Raw genomic sequence first — 6,656 nt, 5'->3', positions numbered from 1 at the left:
ATTTAAGTCTCTAATCCATCTTGAATTAATTTTCATATAAGGAGTAAGGAAAGGATCCAGTTTCAGCTTTCTACTTATGGCTAGCCAATTTTCCCCGCTTTACTACCAATGCTTGATTTTGAAGATGAAACTTTTGAAGCTTTGGGATACTTATTTTTCCCCCTTAACCCTGAAATTTACCCATTGACACAAACTGTGTTTTTCAGGATAAGTGCATTTAAAAATGTATTCAGTAGGCTTTTAAAGTTTAGTTTTTCTTTCTTTTTTAAAGAGGAAGCTTTATATTCATAGGCATCCTCAAAATGAAAAAGTAGAGTTTCTAAAGCTATTTCTTAGTAAGGATTTAAATTAATGCACAGCCTGTTAATTTGAAGGGTATTTGAAGTTTAAATTACAATGCATCAGTCATCCTTGAAATCCCAGGCAACTGACATACACAAATACGGAATTCTGTAAACAATATTTTTGTCCACAGTTCATTTATACATGCTTATAGAAATTACTCATGCTAAACTGCAATTTATCAAATCACTGCTAACAAAACAAATCACCCTGTCATATTATACTTAAAATGTCAATGTTTAATACTAACTTCTTTCTACATAAAGATATGACATTTGATTGCAAGTACTTATGATATCAAGGTTCTCATCTTAACAGTGAGAAGGAAAAGTGTTCCATCTTAAGAATCACTATGCCAGTTAACAAATATACATATAATAAATTACTATTTCCTACATTAAAATGATCTTCCAACATGCTGAGAAATTTAACACATCTACCAAGTAGAAGTTGTTCATATATCACCATAGAGATCAGAATCATCACTTTTAAGTACACATACTTAAAATAATGGCAAAGCCGTAAGCCCCCACTATAGATCTCTTTCGCTTTTTACACAAATGCATCAACCATGGGACAATCCTCTATCACTGAAAATAGGTAGAAAGCACTTCTGAATAAATTACTTAAGAATAATGTGTATTACACACAGGCATTCATAGGAATTTACGAATAATTTGGCAATGTATTTCAGGGAACTAAATGCTACTATTTTGTCCATTATGTTAAATTTTTATTTTAAGATTAGTTTCATTTCTATTTTCCATTATCTTTTTATTATAAACTTATTCAGATCCTTCAGAGCACACAGAAAATGTTCATAATTCAAATGGAAAAGTTATTCCTTTGGATGCAAAACATGGAAAATAATCTGATTACGTTAATAACTTAAAATGTTTAACTTTAATAACTGATAATTGTAAAAAGGTAATGTTTATAATTAATGTGATATTCTTGGATGTTATAAATGTCTTAGGAATAAAATTTGGAGGAGATAGGGGTATATTTTACAAGTGAATCATAATGGAGCAGAGAATCGAAAATTTTAAGTTTAAAGAGGTTTCATTTGCCTTTTAAGATATCAACAGATAGTCAACTGCTTTACCTTATTCTTTCATTTGTATTCCTACGTGGTTCCATGGCCTCAACTTTTTCTAGCACTTCAACGTGAGACTCCCTCATATTCCCAAATCAGTATAGAAGGATTGGACATATTTAGAGAAGAATGGAGTTTTCATGAAGTAGGAGCTGTTTATAACTTTCCTCCTAAAAATAAAAAGTGGGTTCTCACTCATGAATATTAGACTCCCTTTTATAGAAAAAGTTTTGCAAACTTATATTCAGGACAGATGTTCGGACAGACACCAGTTTGCCTCTGAAGAAAACAGGGCGGTTTAAAGTGGGTATGTTCTTCAAAATTGCAAGACAATCACAATCCTCTTATTTGCAATTCTTCCTAACCCCAATTCCCATAACTCCTGAACCTACAAATGTTTTCATTATTTCTTTGATCTCAATCATTTCTTTCTCTTTGATTTTACATCCCATCTGAACTGTCATTGGAAGACTGATTACTGTTTATTTTTACTTTGAAATTTTGATTATTGTTTCAGCACAAACTGGAAATTTTCCACAGTGCTTGAACCATTTGAGTGCAAACATCCACTTTTCATTTGGAAATCAAAGGACTTATTGCTCTTTGAAGAATCACTAAGTCATAAAAAAACTTCCTATTTCTAGGATGTATGTAAAATTATGACAATAGCTGACATGGTAATAAAAAGACCCTGTGGCATCTTCTGGTTTCTTCTTATTTTTCTTTTTCTTATGATTGATTCTAGGAAGAAACATTGTGCTTTGAACTTCAAAGCTGAGACACGAGATGCCAGCTTAGTTCTGAGAAATGCTTGATTTCATACAAAACAGTTATTTCTTTTCCCTCGAATCTTCGAGATTTTCTCCTCATTCTGGGTTGGTATAGAATCACTTCTTCAGTGAGCCTTCTTCAGCCCCAATCCAATGAACTCCCAGACGCTGTCTTTCATTTTGTCCTTATTGCTGTCATTACCTTTCGTTTTATTACTCACTATTTGTTAATTTGTTTATCTTTTTTCTTTTTTAAAAATTATTATTATACTTTAAGTTCTAGGGTACATGTCCATAACGTGCAGGTTTGTTACATATGTATACTTGTGCCATGTTGGTGTGCTGCAACCATCAACTCGTCAGCACCCATCAACTTGTCCTTTACATCAGGTATAACTCCCAATACAATCCCTTCCCCCTCCCACCTCCCCATGATAGGCCCCGGTGTGTGACGTTCCCCTTCCTGAGTCCAAGTGATCTCATTGTTCAGTTCCCACCTATGAGTGAGTACATGCGGTGTTTGGTTTTCTGTTCTTGCGATAGTTTGCTGAGACTGATGGTTCCCAGCTGCATCCATGTCCTCTTTATCTTTCTTGTCCATTGGAACACAAGATTTATAACCAGAGGCATCATTTCTTTCTTGTTCATTACTGCAAAGAACAAAACCCACACAAAGAAGACTCTCAGGAAATGTTGGCTGAATGACAGAATGAACATTGATAAATGAAGACTTCTCCAAATAACTGATGCTAGACATCTCTAAATGTAAAACAGTATTAATTAAGATATTATCTTAATTTCATTTAATTGAAAACATGGAATTACCTATATGTTAAGTCATTTTAGAAAGAAATGTTAGAATGTTAAGTGTTAATGTCAATTCTGACAATAGTCTAGATATAGCTAATTTGTTCTAAAATATTCTTAGTAATTATGTAGTTGATTTTGAATTTTTGTTTCTGAATGTCTTCAGTATGACTGCATACTGGCGAAAATGAAGACATTCCTTTGTGCTTTTATGGTATTTGTAATTTAAAGGTACATTCATTCTTTAATGACCTTGGAGATAACTTCTGCAATCATTGTGGCTAGTGATTGTGCCCGAAGGTTTTATTTTTCCCTTTCTGCTGCTGAAACTAGAATGAGCCCTTGATTTCACACTCTTGCTGAACTGATACTTTTGTTCCTGTCCAGATATCAGAAATAGCATGTGACCATGACATCACACATAATTTTTCCATCAAAACATTTGAAAATAACTTGGATTCATTTATTAGAGTTTCCAAATCTTGCAGTACCCTAGAGTTCTACAGTAATTAACCTTACACTGAATGGCAGAGGACATGCACTAAGCTCTTATTTAAAATCTATTCATGATGCATTTTAAATATTCAGTAGAGACTTCTTAAACATGCAACCGTAGTCTATTGAAAATGGATTTCCTAAAGCCAGGAGATTGGATATTAATATCTGGCATTTGTATAAAGACAGGTTTTTGTTAACCTATTATTAAAAGGACTGATGATATAATTATATATTGTTTACTAGCTCACATATTTCTCTGTGCTAATAATTACTGTACCCTAGTTGTTCAGTTTTTTTACTTTATTTTCATTAAGCATTGTTTTTACAATCTTTTTTTTAATCTTAGCTTATGGTTGATTTATGTTTTTGATTGAATAAAGGTTATTTGTTAATATAGAATCTGCTGTCATTTCAGTTTTATCTTTCCCAAGTAAAATTTATACAAAATGTATTTAAAAAGAAATTCTGAAACTCCTGAAATAAGATGTTTAAGGGCATTAGTACCTTTGTGCCTGTGGTATCATAGCCATTTCTTATTTTAACATTTTGTGAAAATGTTCACACCCAGGGGATATTTGGCAATGTCTGGAGACATTTTGGTTATCACGACTATATAGTGTGAATGCATCTAGTGAGTAGAAGCCAGAGATGTATTAAACATCTTATAACACAGAACACCTCTCTACAACAAAGAATTATTCTGCCTAAAATGTAAATAGTGCTGAGATTAGAAAACACAAGCTTAAACAAATTAAATTATAAAAATTTAGTGTACTCTTAAAATCATAGATAAAAGAATGCTTACTTAATGTATTGAAAGTTTTTCAAAAAGAGTAAAGTATTTTAAAAATGTCTTCTTGGCCAGGCACAGTGGCTCACGACTGTAATTCCAGCACTTTGGGAGGCCGAAGCAGGAGGATTATTTGAGGTCAGGAGTTCGAGACCACCTTGGCCAACATGGTGAAACACCATCTCTACTAAAAATACAACAATTATGTGAGTGTGGTGTTAAATGCCTGTAATCTCAGCTATTCAGGAGGCCAAGGCAGGAGAATTTCTTGAACCTGGGAGACAGAGGTTGCTGTGAACCAAAACTGAACCACTGCACTCCAGCCTGGGTGACAGGATGAGACTCTGTCTCAAAAAAAAAAAAAAAAAAAAAAAAAAAAAAAGTCTTATCCTCAGGAAAACATGAGCAGTAGGGCTAATAAGAAATGAAGCCATGAGTAATTGGAGAAGAGATTGCATAGGCCTTTGCAAGACATTCTTAAAAACTGGCTCTTACATTGAATGAAGTGAGATATCATTATATACTATGGAGCAAAGGCAAAGCATAGTCTAGATTATATTGTAACAGGATCCTTTGGCTACTGTAGTAGGCAGAATTCTGAGGATGTTCCCCGAGATTCTCTTCCCTTGGTTAGTCAATAAAACATGAATCTATGTACTGCTGTGATGGGACTTTGTAAAAGTAACAGGCCTTGAGTTAGTGAGATCATGGATTATCTAGATAGATCCATTGTAATCACTTCAGTCCTTAACAGTAGAGACATTTTTTCTCCTGGGATCAGTCAGAGAGATGTGGCAGAAGAAGGAGGCGGAGGAAGGATAAAATGTGTGAGAAAAATACCACCCTCCCTTGTTGACTTTGATTATCAAAGAAGGAGGGATAAGCCAAGTAAGGTGGGAAACTTTTAGACATATCCAACTGAAAGCCAGCAAGATGATTGGGAATCTCAGACTTCTACTGCATGAAACTGAATTCTACCATCAACCTGGATGACCTTGGACTCTGTTTTCCCCTAGAGTCTCCAAAAGCAATACAATTCTGCTGACACCTTGATTTTGACCTAAACGGAGAGCCAGCTGAGCCATATTGTGCTGGACTTCTGACTTATGAAAATTGCGAGATCATAAGTAGTTACTATCTTAAGCCAAGGATTTTATGATCATGGTTTCAGCTGCAACAGGAAACTAATACAGTTGCTGTGTTGAGAATTATAGACTCTGGAAAAGTAGGGATAGAAATAGGAAAAGTAACTGGGAAGTTCATTAATAAACTGAACATAAGATGAGGGTGGCCTCAAACAAGCTGTTGGTGATGGAAATAATAAGCATTGAGTGAATTCTGGATATATTTTGAAGGTAGAGCCCATAGGATGTGGTAAGGCTTTGGAGGGGTGATGGAAAGGAAACAGAGAACACAAAGGAAGTGCTGAAGGCTCTGTCTGAGCACTTGGAAGGATAGAGGTGCCATGATTAAACTGGGTAAGACTGAGCATATTGTGAGGGAATGATTAAGATATTGGCTATAGACATGTTCAGTTCTTGTTAGTCATTCAGTTGGATATATTGAGTAGGCAGTTGAAAACTGGGGTTCAGGAGGAAGTTGCTGACTGAAGATATGTTCTTGGCAGTATATAATTGGTATATCAAGCCAACATATAACCAAGGAAGTAGGTATAAATAAATATAAAGAGATCTAAGGAATGAACTCCAAAATTTAGAGGTCAAGGAGGTGACAAGGAACCAGCTAATACCACTATGCTGAGACAAATAAGAGAATATAGCTCGTGAAGATAGTTTTGTGATAGAGAAATATTTGTAAATAGTTTAAATTTTTTTCTGTAAAAATTCTTATCTAGGTTTGAAACAAGTAGAAACACATTCAATAATATCTAGTAAGAGTCATCCATTTTCAGGCAGAAAAATAATACAAAAAAAATATCGTTTTATAACGTGAAGAAATTTTTGTGAGTTTTTTTCTTATTTTTTGTCATTTGAACTTGCAATCATCTGAAGTATTACTTAGACAGCCAAAAATGTAAAAACAAACAGGTTCAAAATCTAATGAGCTTCAAACAATCATCTAATTAATTTCTTTTTTCTTCCAATTATCCAAGATGTTAAGTCCTGTTTTGTCTCCATTAATATGATATCCTGACATCCTGCCAAGTCAGAACAAAGCTGCCAGATATTAACAAAATAAGTCATTAGGTCTTGGGACAAATGCTAGTCTTTTTCTGTGCAGAAGCTCTTTAGTTTAATTAGATCCCATTTGTCAATTTTGGCTTTTGCTGCCGTTGCTTTTGGTGTTTTAGACATGAAGTCTTTGCCCATGCCTATGTCCTGAATGGTACTAC

The sequence above is a fragment of the Mandrillus leucophaeus genome, unplaced genomic scaffold (assembly GCF_000951045.1).
Source record: "Mandrillus leucophaeus isolate KB7577 unplaced genomic scaffold, Mleu.le_1.0 Scaffold592, whole genome shotgun sequence".
Lineage (NCBI taxonomy): Eukaryota > Metazoa > Chordata > Mammalia > Primates > Cercopithecidae > Mandrillus > Mandrillus leucophaeus.
Note: the sequence above shows the minus strand (reverse complement) of the source record.